We start from the raw sequence: 19,073 nt of genomic DNA, 5'->3' as shown, positions 1-19,073 counted from the left end.
TGGACGCATCAGACATCTGATCTTCGGCGTCGATGTTCTCCAGTTGCAACGAGTAGCACCACATCCACTAACGGCAATCCTGCGATACGTTAACTAATCCGGTATATCCGTTGGGGAATGCTGTCACCACGTCCTCGAGGAAGGTGATCAGGCCCGATTCTGAGTCATCTGAAGCGATTCTTACCACGACGACTCACCGGAGGTTATCTAAGCCCTTGAGAACTCAGATAACCCAACTGAGCGCATATATTCCTGAAGGATGTTCTCTCGGTCCCGTTATTTGCGGTTGACCCTCTTATGGGAGTTTTAAGGTGGTTGTGTTTGTTCCCTAATTGTGAACAGAGCTCCTTGTTGGCTCTAACATGAAATTGCACTGTACGACTCGAGTACCTCTTAGTTGCAGTGGAAGGGCTAGATTGGCCTCGCGTCCACAGGTTTGAATGCAGAATATTCAGCCACTGTACACCAGTATTGCTATACTAGTCACGGCGGGGTTCTCATTGTGGTTCCCAAATCAATGTATGCCCGAAGAGGACCATGGGATTATGCGTAGGTGTTCGTCTTTTTCTTCAGTCTCTGTCCCGTTCAAAAGCGGGATCGGCTCGTCGTGATCGGTTTCGCCATTTACTTCTATCGAATGCCTGATCTAGGTGCAATCGCGAGGCTTTTAAATCCCCATCCAGCATATAAAGCCACCGTTGTTTCGGCCTGCCGTTTGGTCGTTTACCATCGACTTCGATCTTCAGATTAATCTTGGCAAGTGAATTCTCATTAACACGAATTACATGACCATACCATCGAAGAGGCCTCTCTCACAATTTTTCCACGATCGATGCAACCCCATAACGATCGCGGATATCCTCATTTCAGATGTGATCAAACCGTGTCACGCCACTAGTTCAACATAGCATCTTCGTCTCTATTACCGCAAGACGCCTTTCATTGTGTTTTATAGTTGACCAATACTCAGAACCATAGAGGGCGACAGTACGGACGAGATTGCGGTAGACTTAAGATTTGAGGCGTTAGTTGATACGTCGATCACAAAGAACACCAGTTGTGGAACGCCACTTTTTCCAGGTTGCGTGAATACGTACAGAAATTGCATAACGCAGCTCTCCATTGGCTGATAGCGTTGACCCGAGTTGTTTAAATTGCTCAGCTCTGGGCAGATTACTACCGCTGACAGTGATTGTGCCTGTTTCATGGGGATCGGTAGTTAAAAATGCAGTTTTGTTTAGATTCAATCTGAGACCGTGTTGCATGGGGTAGGTAGGTAGGTAGGTATCAGTGGCCGCTCCGAGGAGCCCAATTAGCGCTTTGGTGCGCCGTTTTGATGCCACAAACTCCTAAGACCGTGACTGTTGTTATAGGAACAGGGAAGCGGAGTCCAGCTGGATCGGATCTTCAGAGCCAGCCCGTAGCATTCACAAAGGAAAGCAGCTCTCCGACCCTGCAATCAGAAATCTCACTGAGGTCCCCAAAGAATGGTTTACCCAGTGTCCGCAGCCTGACTCGAGCCAGAGCCGGGCAATCGCAGAGAAAGTGCATGAGGGTTTCCCTTCCTTCTCCGCAGCTTCGGCAATGCGAGTTGTAGGGTAAGCCGAGCCTAGCGGCATGGTCCCCTATGGGCCAGTGCCCCGTGCAGACTGCCGTAATCTTGAATGCATTTGCACGCGTCTGGCACAGGAGCTCTCGTGATCGGGCTATGTTATAAGCGGGCCAAATTCTCCTTGATTTGGCACAGCTTGTAAGCCTTCGCCATCTCAGGCCCGCGGCTGCTAGGTAGTGCGAGTAGACTCGGCCCCCAACAGCCGCCAACGGAACACCGACTGTGTTCCCCGAGGGACTGCCAAGAGCAGAGCCTTGCCTGGCCAATCCGTCAGCCCGCTCATTCCCTTCTATGCTCCTATGCCCGGGAACCCAGAGGAGAGTTATCTTGAGCGTGCCGCCCAGATGGTTGAGCGTGTCTCTGCACTGCCCCACCAACCGGGAAGATGTCGTCGTTGAGTACAAGGCCTTGATGGCCGCTTGGCTGTCGGTAAGAATGGCTATGTTACGCTTGGGGCTCGAATCATGCTCCAGCCATCGACAGACTTCCAATATCGCCAGTACTTCCGCCTGGAATACACTGGTGAAACCTGGGAGACCATACGACTTGGACACACCGTGTGTATTCGAGAAAACCCCCGCGCCGACTCCATAGGCCATCTTTGATCCGTCCGTAAAGAATACCGTGTCATAGTCTTGCAACACGGCGCCGGTCTTCCACTTTGCCCTGGTTGGAAGGTCCACAGCAAAGTTTCTCGTGAATTTCAGCTTGCGTGCGACATAGTCCGTGGGGGATGCCCAGATTTCTCGAGGTATTTCATCTAGAATGTTGCTGTGGCCGTAGGACTTCGCTGCCCAGCATCCGGACTCACGTAGTCTGACGGCACTGCACGCTGCAACATATTTGATGTGGAGGTCAAGGGGGGGGAGATGCAGCAGTACATTGAGAGCATCTGCCGGGCAAGACTGCAGACCCCCGTAGCACCTGCACACGCGGTTCTTTGAATCCTATTAAGCTTCGTTCTATTGTATTTCTTCTTCAAAGCCTGCCACCATACAATAGATCCGTACGTCAGGATCGGACGCACTACAGCGGTGTACATCCAGAGAACCATCCTCGGCCGGAGACCCCATTTCTTGGCAAAGGTTCTCTTACAGGCATAGAAGGCTATACAGGCCTTCTTAACCCTCAGTTCTATGTTCAACCTCCAATTTAGCTTAGGATCCAGGATTACACCCAGATACTTTACATTAGAGGAAAGAACCAATCTTTGTTCATTCAGCCGTGGTAGATGGAATTCAGGTATCCTTGTCTTGGTGGTGAATAGCATCAGTTGCGTTTTGGTTGAGTTTATGCTGAGTCCGCATCTTGCGGCCCACAGGCACACCTTTGCAACGCTCCTTCCATGATGTCGCTCATAATGGAAGGAAACATCCCTGATACTAATATCACCAAGTCGTCGGCATACGCCACCACCTTGACCCCGCTGCTGTCCAATGTACGTAAAATTTTGTCCATTACTATTAACCAGAGCACCGGTGAGATAGCACCACCCTGGGGCGTGCCTCTGTTCACAGCTCTGGTCAAGTGGTTGCCTCCCAGATCGGATTGGATTATCCTGGTACTCAGCATGGATATAATCCAATGCGTGAGATACCCCTCCAATCCAACACCGGTCAAGGCTTCCTTGATGGCGTTGGTACTGACGTTGTTGAAGGCTCCTTCTATATCCAAGAAGGCAGCAAGGGTATACTGCTTGTACTGCAGCGACCGCTTAACCGTGCCAATTACCTCGTGGAGGGCGGTTTCTGTGGATTTTCCTTTGAGGTAGGCATGCTGGGACTTAGAGAAAGGCGTTCTCTCCATAATAGTCCTTAAGTGAATGTCCAGGACGCGTTCTAGGGTCTTCAGTACGAATGAGGTCAGGCTGATTGGCCGAAAGTCCTTCGCGGACTCATGACCGCGCCTGCCTGCTTTCGGTATGAAAACCACCCGTGCGCGCCTCCAGGACTGCGGTACGTATCCTAAAGTGATGCAGCTCCGGTAAATCTCAACAAGCCACGGCACAACCCTTTCCTGCTGCTTCTGTAGCATGACTGGCATTATGCCATCTGGGCCAGGAGATTTGTATGCGGAGAAGCTGTTTATAGCCCAGCCGATCCTATCCCCGGTAATTACCGATTTGATAGTCTCGCACAGCTGGGGTTGCCGCAAACCCTCCAAGCGAGGTTCTGACTCACAGTCCTCCTCGCTGGAGGGAAAGTGCGTTTGCACCAGCAGCTCCAAGGTTTCACTAGAAGATTCCGTCCAGGAGCCTTCCGACTTTTTAAGGAAGGATGGACTCTTATGTTTCTTGGACAGAATCTTATTGAGCCTCGCGGATTCACTAGTGCTTTCAATGTTCTGACAATAGTCTAGCCAAGACCGCCTCTTGGCGGTCCTGATGGCCGACTTGTACTTCTTTAGGCAGTCCTTGTATGGCTGCCAGTATTTTTGCCTGTAGCAGATGTTGAAGATTTCTCTGGTCAACTTCCTGAGACTAGAGAGATCTTCGTTCCACCACGGTGGCAGGGTCTTTTTGCTGTACTTAGCAGGGCACGAGACTTTGAAGGCGGTATCAAAAGCCTTCTCCAGAGCCCCGACCTTTGACTCCAGTTCGTCTGTCGTGCCAATCCTACCAATTTGCGCACCGGAGAGTTTATTCTTAATTACCTGACCAAACTTTCTCCAGTCAATCCTCCTGGGGTCTCTAAAGGGCTTGGAGACCTCTGCGGCGAGATCTAGACTGAAGAGTATCCAACTGTGGTCAGAGAAGGATCTCTGGTCAGACACTCTCCAGTCCTCCACCCTAAGAAGCCCGTTGTCGGTTATTAGGGTGATATCAAGGACCTCCTCCCAACCGTCACAGTTCTCCGAGCAGGGGAAATGAAAGGTTGGTGTACTGCCCCTGTTACACACCGATAGATTTGAAGTAATAATAAAATCAAAGAATGACTCACCCCTTTCGTTGATTTCAGAGCTGCCCCAAAGCGTATGCCTTGCATTTGCGTCGCAGCCTATCAGCAGGTTGGCTTTCTTTGGTGTTATGGTGTTCGTCAGATGTTGTAGTTCTTGTGGCGGAGCTGATCGGTCGTGAGCCATGTACGCCGAGGAAATATACACGTTCTCTGCCCCCACCTGCTCCAGCTTGACCACAACTAGGTCACTGGAACTCAGGTCCGGGCACAGAAAAGCGTGCAGACTCTTCCTCGTAAGAATACATGCTCTAGGTTTAGCCTGATCAGCGTCTCCTGTGCTGTGGAATAAATTAAAATATTTGCTTTGGAGCCCTTTGATGGTTCGGTCGCTTCCGACCCAGGGCTCCTGTATTAATGCGATGTCGATGTCTTCCTCTAAGAGGAAGACGAGCAGATTAGCCGAGGCACACTTCGAGTGCTGCAGATTTATCTGCGTTACCCTCAGCATGATCTGCTTGCGTGGGGGGTTCGTCAGCCCCCGTCGGACCGTCGATCGTCATCTCCTCCAACAGCTCGTTGGCGGCGTCGATTGGGTCAAGGTCGTCGTCCGGTTTTGCAGAGCGGAACACTTTTACTTTGGCATTCCTGACTCCGAACCACACTTTGTAATCGGCCTTTTTCAGTGCCTCCAGGCACTCCTCGTTTATGCGGAGTAGTACGGGCTGGCTGTTTATCTGAGGTTCCTCCTCCTTTATAACAACCCAGTCGTCCATGGGAATCCCGGAGTTGTGAAGGCGCAGGAAATGGACAAGCTTGTCCTTCTCCATGCGGATCTTCGGCAACCAAATGCGAGCGACCGGTCTCCTGGGAATCTCGTCGTAAGGGATAGTCTTGAGCTTAACGCCCTCCCAAGCGTCGCTGATCTTAGCGACGCACGAGCCGAGAAAGTCCTTAGAGAACTGGTCCATGCAAGCTATTACGTGGAACCCACGGACCACATGAGATGAATCAAAGTGGGGAGTGAGTCCCGGGTGTTTGCCTCCGGTTTCCACGAGATGTTCATAGACCATGCCCGACAGCCTAGCCTCAACACTGGTCCACACCTCCAGCGTTAGTTTGCCGCTAGCAGAATTGCCATCCGCCAGCGCCACTCATAAGTGACTCCTGGCCACATCGCTGAAGGTCTTCGCAGTACGTGGCCCGCCGGCTGACGGTTGCTGTACAATTTCCTTCGTATGTTGCTTGGCGTCTGCGCTCTTGCCCACTCTACTCCGCTTTTTATCTTGTTCGACCTCGTCTTGAGATCGGTTGCGTTTTAGGGCGATGGGCTTCGCCTTCTGCTCGTCAGCCCGACGTTTGCTGTTGTATTCATCAACAATCGCCTGGTATTTAGCGAGGTCTTTTTCATCCCGTTCGTCGACAGTACCGGCCTCCTTATTCTTGGCAATCTTGCCGAGAATATGCATGGCCTTCTGGTACTGACTCTTGAGCAGGACACCCGTGGACCTTCGCTTCTTAGCCGGTTTCCGGCGATTCTTGTCGATTTTCGCTTTCGAGGGATCCCCCGACGCTGAGGGCTTCGGGTCAGGAGTACTATGTCTGGTACTCGCTACACCCAGCCTGACGGCAGTGGGTTCCAGGCTAGAAGCCACTAGTCCGTCTGACGCCTCGCTCCGGGAGGTCCCTGCGGTTGGTTCCAGCATAACGGTGCTACGGCTGGCACCGAGTGTATTGCTCTCGACGGCCACTGTCTCCTGGCTGGAGGCCAGCAGCTCGTCCTCCGATGATGCGCCTGGCATCATCGCCTCCTCTTCTATCGTCGTTTTGGTTTTTTTATTAATTGAGTCCATGTCTTGGTCCCACGAGTAGTCCGGGAAGAATGTCCACCTTGGCTGGCCCGGCCACCAGGGTAAGGGTCTTATTTGAAACTGAAGGTGCCCAAGGTATTCAGAGTTCGCATACTAAAGACCAAGCTCCCCATTGGCCACGCAGCCCTCGGCGTATGCTGTTCCACCTTGGCTTGGGGTCCTATTAGCACCTTCTCCGGTGCAGGGAGGACGATCCCCGGGCTGTTGCTTCAGTCCATCCCCCCCGCCAGATCTACTTGCCCCTAACACATGACCAGCAGACAAGCAGATCCTCGTCAGTTGGATGAACCTACTCCCAGCCCGGCCCTACACACTCTTGGCCCGGCCGAAGACGGTTTCCAGCGGCCACCACGCGAAGGTCGTGTGAGGACTTGCCTAATTATGCAACTTTAACCTGAAGCATAATCAGACCAGGCCGCCTTGCATGGGGTGATCACTCCATTTTTGGACAAGTTGCTCGAGATCATTTTTGCTATCAGATGCTAAGAGAACATCACCTGCATAAACCAGTGTGTAGGGCGCTGAATGTTGTATATCCCGTGTGACAGTGTCCATAACAAGAACAAAGAGGAATGGGGAGAGGACGCTTCCTTGATGAACACCAACAGAGACATGAAGCGGTTTCGATACACCCGCCATACTTCTTTCACGGATGTTTCATTTCACGGACCTTCTTTTCATTCCAAAGACAAGTATTTCGGTTGATGTACCGCTTACCCGACCTGGTGACCCCGATTTCACGATTCTTCAACATTCGTAATGGTCAGTAATCGTGTGAGATCGTTTCTTCTTTCTTCTCACCAAATCGGCACCATTTAATGAGCCGCGGCCAGTGCATTCCTCACGCTGTTTTATCGGTGGTTTAATTCGCAGGGCGGCAATCAGTGGTCGATGTTGAGGTGCTATGATCTCACAGGGAGCGGCTTTGCAATCAATGACAGTGGTAAAATGGTAAAATGTCGACATCTTATGTCAGTATAGTCGATTTGTGTTTTACTGTTCCCACTATAAAATGTAGGAAGATGAGACAATCGTTTGATGAACCATGTATTCATAAGTACAAGGTCATGGGTGTCCGCAAAATCGATTATACGCTCGCCACTCTCATTGCGCGCTCCGAACCCCCTTCCCCCATGGTACCTGTTACCGTCTGGCTTCTCACTCACATGACCATTAAGGTCGCCGGCAATGATTATATAATCGTCGACAGGCACGTGACAAGTCTTTTCATCGAGAAGTTGCCAGAAGGCATCTTTCTCTGAATAGTGCGATCAGCTGATATAATGGTGAGCTTCATCAGCCGATCATCGAATCGTTCGACTTCTTTAATGGCATCACGGAAACCCTCTGAGATGGAAATGCCAACACTATATTGAGTGTGTGGACTATCAAAATAAAGAAGTTTATAGCCATTTTTACTGCGTTCGCGTTTAATGTCGCAGCTTTTTGCACCTTTGCGCCTCGAAGGGCTCTTGCGAGTTTCTCTGTCTTTCTAGTGAGAGTACCAACATTTTACGTGCAGACACGTATTTGTTTTGTTCGTTTTGTCCGGACTAACTTGCTTACGTCCTGACGCTGTCCATGCGTCAAGAACCCTTGCCCAATTCTCGACAGGACCGGGCCTAGCATTTCGCCGAGGCTTGTGAATCAATCCGATTATCCTTTTGTAACGATATTGTATGGATTTTCTTGGTCGGCCTGTCGCGGAACCTGTCACCAATAGAGTTCAGGTAGGATTTAACATCGTTGAATAACTCCAACTATACTCTACTTATCTCTTCCCTGATCTCATCATTTTATTTTTGTTTTACTTAGGATAGTGCAAAGTACTTTGCCTCAAACCCTCCTCCTTTACCTGGGCTTGGGACCAGCATACTATGGTAATAACATTGCGGAGTTGGTTAAGTGTAGACGCTGCTCACATTAAACCCACAGGACAATTATTTGGACACACCACTTTCAAATGGCAGCAACTAACCGTATGTCCCTTAGCTTTTGCTAAAGTAGGAAACTTTATTTTTTTAAGGAACTTTATTGATCTGTGAGAAAAAATTCTTCTAAGGGAAATGTGCGTGATTATCTAGGATCTTCATATTTTTAACAATGAGAGACCAGAAAGATGCTTTCTTAATAATAGAGCTACAAATAACTGATGTCTGATGAATTAAACATGATTCCCTTTGTTGCAAGAATCCAGAACCCAAAGCCAAAGGAAATTGATATCAAAACATCGTAGGCTCTTTTGAAAGGGTGAAATATCACAAAATGAATTAGTACGAATTCAATCAGCGACAAACAGTTGAACAAACTTTCACAATTTTACATCCAACCTACTCATGGTCCCACTGCTTATGGAAAAGTGTTTGTATTCGACAGAATATCATTTTAAGGATTGAACAATATTCTAATGAACAACTTCAGTTCATGCGTCTGTCAAGATAGAATATTGATTATCTTTCCATTCCGCCACATTGTACGTCCGATTTTATAATAGATTACATATCGGCAAAAAGGAAAGTAGGAAATAGACTTGGAGTTAAATTTGCATATTGTCTGCTTCTCATTCGAAACTTTCTTCCTGGTAATTTCCGTGACTTACAAAACGGCACATCCACAAAAAGAAGACTAGGGTAGCTCGCTACGTCGAAAAGTTACTGTACAGACAATTATTTATAGCCCCTTGTCGTGGCAAGTCTTGTACGAGTATCTTTCGCCTTTCTCTCTGGCCCCGAAAGATAATAACCGACAAAAGTTTGTTTAGAAGAAATCGATGGCACAAGTGTGATTACAAATGTTACTCGAACACTACACGGAAGAGTCAGTGAATCGATTCGATTGTTGTCGGAACCCACCAGCTACGTCTTACTCGATATATCCGCCATTGTGCGACCCAGTCCTTCCGCCAGGACTCTCTGACCAAGGCCCCGCAACTTTACTGAACTTACCTGAACTACACTAGCAAAAATTAAAAGCTTAATTCTATGATATCACGTCAGCAAACGATTTAATTGTCATTAATCATTTTTATCGGGCGAACAAGATCGTATTGTATTCAGACATGCAACCTTTAATAGCTCCAACGAAGGTAATAAGAAAGGTGTACGGAGAATGTTATATTTTTCGCTCCATAATGAAATGTTTTGGTGTTCGAAAGGAGGAGTTTCTTGCACCTGCGAATCGTCTCAGATAAGCAAGCCATCTAGTCCTTGCTTTTCAAGGAAGTAAGATACGAAAAAAAAGTGTCAAAACCGTGGTTATTGATCGGATTAAGAAGCCACATAGATAGAGCGTGTCAGGAAGCAGCTTTCTTGTGCAGAACTTACCTGGGAGGATGTAATCATTGGAGCAGATAGCGTTGCATCTTCTCATACAAAAGATTTTGTATTAAGCGTTGCGATAGGAATATGGTAATGGATATCACCCATTTACGGGATAGCATTCGATTAAAATGACTCCTTTCTGAATACTGATGATGTGATCCTTCCCTACTTGTACGCGAGTGAATCCCAGTTCACGGAGAAATTCGACGATTTTGCAAATTATCGAATTAGTGAAATTCCTCATAATTCAAACCCATTCAGGACCTTCTGCTTGTAATTGAATCATCTTAACAAGATTGATTGCTCCAATTACATTCGATATGAATTCAATTAACTTGCGTGGCAATTTATTTAATTGGGAAAGCCAACACTGATACGGCCGATAAAACTGATGCTTGATGGAGTGCCTGTAGGTTTCCTAGCCAATCTATAGCTATTATCTTACCTAAGAAACGCATTGCTGCCGGCAGACGCCATTAGCACTACATATCGCAAAATGTACGTACCAATACTCACGGATGATTACTTCGACATCTCCAAACCAATTTTCGCAATGCTACCCCTCCCGAGACCGGCTTCGAAGGATACTTATGAGCATCAATTAGTTATATGGACGTTCACCCTCATATTAAACGTACGCTGGCTGGAGCCGAGGTAGAATAAGGAGTCGGAACTTTAAGTAATCAGTTGTTCGATTGAAGGCGAAGTCTTGCTGGCGTAATAAGTCTCGTTACCTGGAAGGTTAGCAATGAGAGAAATACCTTATAAGTATGTACGTATGTATGATATATGCACGTGAGACCAACTGCTACGCCCTCAACTCAGTGGTATGTACGTTTAGCTCGCGATTCTTGATTAGGAATAACGAAAGTAATTGAAATAATGATCCCGTACACTTCGAATCTAATTGATTATGTAGAAATGAATCGACTTACGAGCAAGGCCAAAGGATTTGTAACTGTTTGAAATCCAATTGATTAAACTCAAGATAAAAGCTTAAACATGTTTAGATTTCCAAGCAATTATCATAGATAATAGCATCCTGAGAGGTACAGTAAGCAATTTCCTGAAATCTTTTCTGTCTTTTTTTAAAATATACGCGATTAAAAATTAAACGAATTGGACCCATTTATCCGAAAATCTGAATCTAAATAAACATTTTGGATATCTTAAGGGCTTACCTGTCTGTTCCGTACATTGCTGCACATTAAATTATGCTCTATCTTTAAGGCTTATTTGAATGGTGAATTGATGCGAATCATCATCAACGGCGCAAGAACCGGTATCTGGTCTAGGCCTACCTTAATAAGGACCTCCAGACATCCCGGTTTTGCGCCGAGCTCCACCAATTCGATATTCCTAAAAACTGTCTGGCGTCCTGACCTACATCATCGCTCCATCTCAGGCAGGGTCTGCCTCGTCCTCTTTTTCTACCATAGATATTGCCCTTATAGAGGATGAGCATCGAGGTGTATAAGGCTTCATCCTGCTGATTTGTTGGTAAAATTTCCGCAAATGGTGCGGTTGCTTCTAGTACTTTTTTAGTTCACCGACTTGTTAGTTCCCCCAGGGTTCCTTTTTCCGCCTGTGAAGTCGCTTTTCCGCTCGACGAAGTTCGTGATAAGTCTCCGCGCGTGCCCGCGTTCTTTGAGAATGCAACATTACTCGATATGCAGCATTCTTCCGTTCCATTGCTAGCTTTTGCGACTCCTTTTGCGGCTGGGGACGAATATCTTTGTGGCCGTATCAATGATAAGGCTCTTCAGAGGGTTGTGCAGATCATTTGTTGATGTTTTATCTCCAGAGCATCTGTTCACTGCAGTTATTGCGGAATCCATTTCCCTCTTATAGATGTTGCGGAGGTCTGTGTTGTAGATGGCTTCAGTGCTAACTCTCATCTGATTGTCAGGGGGGATTCTGGGCGGTGTTGTTATTCAAGCTCGGAGCACCATGCCAACGAATTATGGGTCCAAGTATATATTGCCCCCTATATGTTCTGACATTCATCAAGGCTGAGAGGTGGCGGCGTTCAATTAGCAGGTGGTCAATTTGGTTGAAAGTGGTCCCATCTGTAGAGGCCCACGTATGTTTGTGGACCCCTTTCCGCGCAAACCAGGTACTCCCAACAACCATTTCGTGCGATTCTGCTAACTGAATAATCCGCAGTCCGTTATCATTGTATCCCTATGTAAGCTATGGGAGCCTGAATACGGGCTCCGTCAGTACTTGACTGTTAAAATCTCCAAGTATGATTTTGACATCATACTTGGGACAGGCTTCGAGGGTCCGCTCAACTGCCTCGTAGAAGGTATCCTTCTGCGACTCTGCAGTCTCCTCTGTAGGAGCGTGGATGTTTATGAGGCTTATATTTCTAAATTTGCCTCGCAAACGCAGAGTGCATAGCCGTTCGCTTAAAGCCGATAATAGCAGGCTTCATTTTTTGGGTGACTAAGAAACCTACTCCAAGCACATGGTTTACTGGATGGCCACTATAAAATACAGTGTAACGGCTTTTCTCCAGGAAACTGGTCCCTGTCCATCGCATCTCTTGCAACGCTGTTACATCAGCCTTATATTGGGACAGGGTATCGGTTTGCTACTCAGCAACATTCGATCTGTACAGGGAGCGCACGTTCCATGAGAAAATGCGCAATCGTTAATCCGTTGTCGTTGCCGGGTTCGTCATTGTAAAATCCATCCTGGCCAAGGCTACTGTTGTGGCTTCGAAACTTCGGTTTTCCGTATAGGGATGTCAGCCCTACCCAACCCCCAACCTGGGGGACCAGTTGGTACATTTTTTCCCGTTTTAGGCGCGGGAGACTCGCCTTCGTCTTGTGAAAGTTCCGTGTGAAGTTTTCATGAAGAAAGAACTCCCAGCAATCACCACGTGGAGAGTCAGGCGATTACACCCAATAAAGGAAAACTTGGGATGTCAAGCGGTGGATCTAGGGTCAACATTGGTATACTGCGAGGATAACAACGAACAAACACCACCACCAAAAAGCTGAGACCAGCAAAAGCACGGCTCAGATAAATGCATCAGACGTCAGGAAGAAGACAGATCTCAGTAGCGCAGGTGCTAAATGGTACCTGTGTTATCTGAGGGAAGGTCTGAAACCAGAAGAGGCCCTTGAGGAGGCTCAGGGTAAACCGAAGCCATCTTTATCGGAGCCGAGAAAGCGGGGAGCAGCGGTGATTAGCCTGCCTGAAGGGAATGCTCGCAAAAAATTCAAACCTGAACCCAAGGGGCAGATCAGGGGTGAAGGCAAGAATCAGGCAGAAGCCATTAACTATGCTAGTTCCGTCAAGGGCATTCGTCTGGCCATACTGCCAAATACTCACACGTGAGGCTGCGAAACTTGTGTTCACCGGAATACGCTTTCGACCAGGTCACATACTGATAGATTGCGCGGCGGAAGATGCTGCACAGTGGTTTAGGACCATAGTTCCTAAAGGCTGGGAAGAAGCAGAGCGGTAAACATGTGCTGGGGATGATATACCAGGAGCACACATGGTGACAGTTTTTCTCCCCGGAAGCCGCAATAATACAGACAAAAGATTTCGTGGTCCTCCCAACCGCTCAGAATGAGGATTTCCATATGCGATTATGGAGAGTCTTCAGAAGCAAGGTGGAGGGCAAGGGGTATCGGGGTGGATATGCGATCCCGGGAGGCAATCAAACGTCGGAGCTGCTATATCAGCAATCGATTTGGCAACATAAGCCGAGAAAGTACACTTCGGAGGAGACACGGGGTGAGAAGCATATTGAGGTCCCCGAAGAACTCTCGTAAGCCATATAGTGGAAAGGACTGAATCAACCAGGAAGTAAAGGACACGAACCGAGCGAACTAAGCGCCATGTTGGAGGAGGATGGCGGTACTCCGACAATGGAGGAGAGCTCCTAATAATAACGGAGCCGCACTAAGGTAACCCAGATAAACCTTCACCATGCGAAAGCTGCATCAGCAGTAATTGGAATAGTGCCGGACCAAGAGCCCTGGGTGTACCGGGGGTATATTCGCAGTTTGCAAGGAGAAAGCATGCATGTAATTTAGGACTCCTCTTGTGAAGAACCAAGAACATGCATAATTTTTAAACGTAATTTAATATATATATATATATATATATATCTTTCAGACTTTCTGACTGGAGACTTTGTGGTTATCCAAGTCTGACTGGAAGCCGAGAGGAGCACTCGAGAGGCAGACGTGTCACCGGGATACTTCCCAGGAGGTGACATCCGGGTTCCACCAAGTCACTAAACTGTGAGAAGAGGGCGTTAGCGCTTCTCTTCGGCTGCGATGCCAACGCCCATAACGAAGTCGTAGGAAGCAACGACACCAACCGAAAGGGTTAGTAGCTTCTTGATTTTTTTTTTATTCTTAGCAATACATAAGTTAGAAAAATATAACATGGGGAACATTCCAATATTGGTGTCCAGCATCAGACAGGAGGTACTAGAAATAATTCTAGGAAATACTGTAATGAACAGGCTGGTCAAGAATTGAAGGGTGTCGGATTAGCCTTCTATGTCTGATCACAAAATAATCAGATTCGAAATTGAGGGTAATTCCGAAATAAAAAGAATCTCAGGAGCACGGATAGGGAATCGCAACGCACCTGAGCAACAACATGGCTCACTTTCAAGGGGCCGGTGACATCAGAAGCGAACTGGAACTAGAGACAGTGGTGAAAAACCTCAACACAGTCATCATTGATGCATATGAGGTCAGCTGTCCGGCTAACCCAGTTAAGTCATCAAGGGATGTACCATGGTGGAACAGAAACCTAGCCAGAATGAAAACAGAGGTATGAAAATTCTTCAACCGGACAAAACAAACCGGGTTCTGGTCGAGGTGCAAAAATGAACTGACTACACATAGCAACGTGATCAGGGAAGCAAAACGGAACAGCTTCAGGGAACTCTGTAAAAAGGATGATGGGACATTTACCGAGAATGTGGAGGACAGAATAAACCTGCTTCTCAGAGCTCATTTCCCGGGGTCCTACCTCACGGCGGCAGGCGACAACATCCTTCCTGGCACCGCAACAACGAATAAAAGGGGGAAGAAAGGAGAATTAGAAACTAACAAAACAGCTATGCTCCGAAGCTAGGGTAAGGTGGGAACGCCGATAATGAGAAAAGTTTCCAGTGTATCGGCTTTCTCTCCTGTTTTGCTGCCTAGCAGCATTCCACCTGGATGCTGTTGAGGTTATTCTGCACGCCAAGTTGTTCCAGAACCCCAGCACCATTTCGCTCTTCTTCTGGAAACCAGAAGAAGCACCTTTTTTTAGGACTCATTCGAGTTTTCGTCGGGAAAGTTTATCCTTAGTATTTTACGGTATACACCGACCGACTCAAGGTTACAGCTAGGAGGAGTTTTCTTCTAAGCTGTTCAAACTTTTCAGTATCGTAACCGGATGGATTAAAGTCGTCATACAGGACCCATTGGCTTCGATAGCCTTGGCTGCAAATGAAAGCCAAGCAGTTGCCAGCCGAGCCCTCTTTCCTGCCTTTTGTGTCGAAGAGTTGGGATCTTCCGAGGACCGCTGCCGCTTAGGTTTCCCCCTTAGCCGCAGGTGCCCCGAACGATCTTTTCCCCTTAACCTTGGCACAGCCCGTGGATTGGGATTTGCCCAAAGCGGTTTGCCAGGAGGCGGTTGGTCCGAAGGCGGTTTGCCTGAAGGCTGTTTGCTGTCGGTGGAGAGATGCTTACCTATGGGCAAGACTCTAGCCTCAGCAGGTGCACCGATTGGGGCCTGGGGTCAAGAGTGCTGGCAGAAGGAGCCTGCTCACTCAGGGTCTCCATCGCTGAGCTTAGGGTTGCCCCTTCACTCGGGGTTTGATCGGCACGATCGAGGTTTAATTGTTGTTTTTTAAAAGGTTTTTGTTTTTGTTTTGTTTTCTCATGATTGGCTGCTATGACCTCAGTTTTATCGGAGAGAGTAAGTCGATCTCGATAGAGCCGGTACCCAGAGTTCACCGTTTGCGGCCACATCTTAACCCCTGTGACCATTCAGCCTCTCGGCACGGTAGTCACACCTTGGCTTGGGGTTTTGATTACCGCTTGGCTTCTGGTGTCACCTCTCGTTTCCTGAGTTTCATCACCACGAAAAGGTAGGTAATCGTCGAGGGAGAAATTAGAAGTAATGTTGAGGGTTTCAGCTATGACAATATCATAATCTGAAACAGTTAATGAATGGTAATAAATGGATTTGCGGAATACTAAAATGACGCCATCATAGCTGTCCCCCTAAACTTTGACATGAAATTAAAGCCCGAAGTAAACTTTGAGAGGGGGCAAAGGTTAATAGTAAAAGTTTCTTGTAGGGCAAGTATATCGACGTTGTTGCTGTTAGGATAATATTCTATGTTTGCTTTATTTGCCCTTAGGGTTTGAATATTAAGCTGAAGTATTTTCACCAATGCTATTAGAGGAAATTAGGTGATCAGGTGCCGTCGGTTTGATTAAGTGCCTTCACGGTATCAGAGACCTTACTTTTAAGTTCCTGATAATCTGATCTTATAACAGCTTCATTGAGTATTTGCAATAGTTTTGCATTACTGGTACTTTGTTACTACACGTACAAAGGATTTTCATAGACAGGAGGCGTTGGTTTGAAAACATTGGGGAGTGTTGTTGCTGGGGCCTTCTGTTGGGCCAAGCCTTTCCGGGATTTCTCTTCTTTATAACATTACTAAACTTGGCAGAGCCTTTGGCAACCCTATTAGAGTCTACAGTGGTACTTTTGGAACTGAAGCTCCCTTTACTGGGAAGAGAGGAGAAAATCTTATCATAATTATCCGAACCTTGTAGTGGGCTATAATAATTGTTTGACTCACAAGCAGCTTCTGTAACAGGTATGTTTCTAATGGAAGCAATTTCTACGTTTTTGATATATCCTGCTGATTTAGGGCATCTCCTATCCCTAGCATTGCGAGAAACCTCCCCACACAATAGGCATTTTTTGATCTAACAGGTTCCTGAGCAGTACAATGAAGACATCTAGAGGTTCGGGCTTAGCAAAGCTTGTTAGTTAAATTTGATCAGATTATAGCAATTTAATCTTAAAGATAATAAGGAAATTGAGGAGAATATATTAGAGAAGGTGCTAAAAAAAGGAAAATATGCTGCATATTAGTAACTGCACTCTGTCGTCAGAGAGTTTCTAAACAAGGCGAATAGAATGTTGTGAATCTTGCGGTATCAGCTAATTAATTATGTATTGAGCAGGCGAGACCTTTATTTTACACCTAAATCTCTCTATCAAATCCCCCCCCCCCTTTTTATCTTTGCCAGATTTAGGGAATGTAAATGTAAATTAAGGCAAAATGCAAATATATCTTTGAAATCATATGCCGGCAAATATAGTTTGGGATTGTCAACCAGCAGCGCCGAATCGCAAAGAAATGGCAAGCATTACATCTGTCCTGATGTCATTTCTAGACATTTAAAGCAACACGGATTAGACGACTTTCCAGATTTTCAGGTACAAATGTATGAGCATATGTATAATACAATATGTACCGACTCATGCATATTCATAATATGCCTTGAACAAGTAAGACAGTGCATCTCTGCTACATTATTCATCTCATTTAGAAGTCGCAGGCTTTACTGACAGGATGAACACTCCAAACTCGTACAAAATATTCGAAAGTCATCTGAACTTATGTATGTTGTCAGAGAAAAGTTCTGAAGGGAGCGTTTCCACGACAATAAATCCAAGGATTGTAACTCTTCGACTCCGACTGCAACTGATGACTTTGGCACCGAAAGTGAACTTTCCTGTGGTTTCGGCTAAGTGAAGTCGAATCTATGGAACTGTCAGCCAACTCACTGGCTTTTAAATAGTTAGAAAACCAACCCCTTCACATGTGGCGCTGACAGTAACTTTTGCATTTGTAGCAAGTTCAAACATTACAGGATCGATGTCCAAAGGGTTTATCTTGCTGTTAGCCCGTTATCCACATTCATCATTTAGTGGAAAGATCCAATGAAAGGAATGCAAATTTGTCCCCAAAACGCCACTCTAGTGTGCATCCTTCAGATAGGCCGGTTATCGAAAACAATCAGATTTCAGGTTTAGTTCTCAGAGAAAAAGTCAGCTGAATACTCTGAAACCTGGCGAAGAGTTTTTTTCAACTCATCTTTCCATTCAATGCAATTATCCATTGAACGCAGCAACGTAGGCACTTTGAGCAATGTTGAAAGAGAAAGGGTGGAACTACTTTAAACAAAACTTACGCCACTCGGAAACCATATTCAGGCCAAACAAAAACCACTTTTCGTAAGGGTTGTTTTCATTTTCTTCGCTCTTCTGCTTTTCTCTTTCATTTTCTTTTCAGAAAAAAACACACTCCATAGTACAAAAAAATTATTTTCCCGTTTTTTTGTTATTCGTCCAGAATGAAAAATGTTTATTTACGTTCTGCATTATTTAGCATGAAAAAGTGACTGGTGGTCTGGACAATTGTGGACCACAGTTTGGCGGAAACTTATTCTACAAAGGGATGAAACTTGCTGTCAGGGTTGCTTAGTTGGTTTGTAAGTTTTTGTAAGGCCACTGGGGATATTTTGCTTATTTTAGCAAACTTTCAACCATCAAGTTCTATCTGTTTCGCGTTTTTTGTTTGAATATGGAGTAAATAAATTCAGGCTTAAATTTATGGAAATGGCAATTTAAAACAAAATTATCTTTCTGGTTTATTATAACCTAGTAGATATTTCGCATCATCAGTACTAAAGCTTACTGCTTTAATTTTTCTGCTTTTTTTTTCAAATTTGATTCTCTTTACTGAAATATAAATCAAAGAAACAGCTAGTTAGTTTAGTTATGTGTAGGGAGTCACAGCTTGGGGGTTTTTATATCCCAGTTCTAGCTCTAAAGCCCAGGAGTTGGGATTTTACCCTTCAGAGCAGACTTGTCAATGAATGACCAAATGGCAAAAGCTGGCTCTGGCCCCACCATAATCGATCCGGACCTTTAGCTGGCCAGTTTGTCAGTCTGCCAGCTATCTTCCAGTGACAAGTTTCAGCAGCAATCGTTGGCAGCTTTATACTAACTGGCTTGATAGCTTGTTGGCATTTGCTGCTGATAACCGAGAACCCGCCATTTTTGCCGTAAACATTCTTCCACTGCCAATAAAATGGCATATATTCATCTTTTTCTGGAATATGGTCGTCATTTTACCAAGAGATCGGGGCAGCTTCACAATCGGGTTTTCCAAGAACACCCCTGGGAAAGATCCGTCTTCCATGACTCACTCATCGGACACGGTTACCAAACCCCCAAAATCCCAAAAGACTCGTGCCCATTTATTCACCATTCTTCTGGTTTGGCGATTGGAACGGACTCTGTCTTTTCGAGGTCA

At 46.3% G+C, this 19,073-nt stretch overlaps 1 long non-coding RNA gene across 1 annotated transcript in view; it reads right to left on the bottom strand.

Moving 5' to 3' along the window:
- Positions 1-18,171, bottom strand: part of LOC119652531 — an 81,312-nt gene extending 63,141 nt beyond the window's left edge. The window contains exon 1 of the long non-coding RNA XR_005249553.1: positions 17,947-18,171. This is a non-coding gene — a long non-coding RNA (uncharacterized LOC119652531). The remainder of the gene's footprint in view (positions 1-17,946) is intronic.
- Between the last annotated feature and the right edge of the window lie 902 nt (positions 18,172-19,073).

Source organism: Hermetia illucens, chromosome 3 (genome assembly GCF_905115235.1).
Source record: "Hermetia illucens chromosome 3, iHerIll2.2.curated.20191125, whole genome shotgun sequence".
In the NCBI taxonomy this organism is placed as follows: domain Eukaryota; kingdom Metazoa; phylum Arthropoda; class Insecta; order Diptera; family Stratiomyidae; genus Hermetia; species Hermetia illucens.
This window is presented reverse-complemented; position numbering and strand designations above follow the sequence as displayed.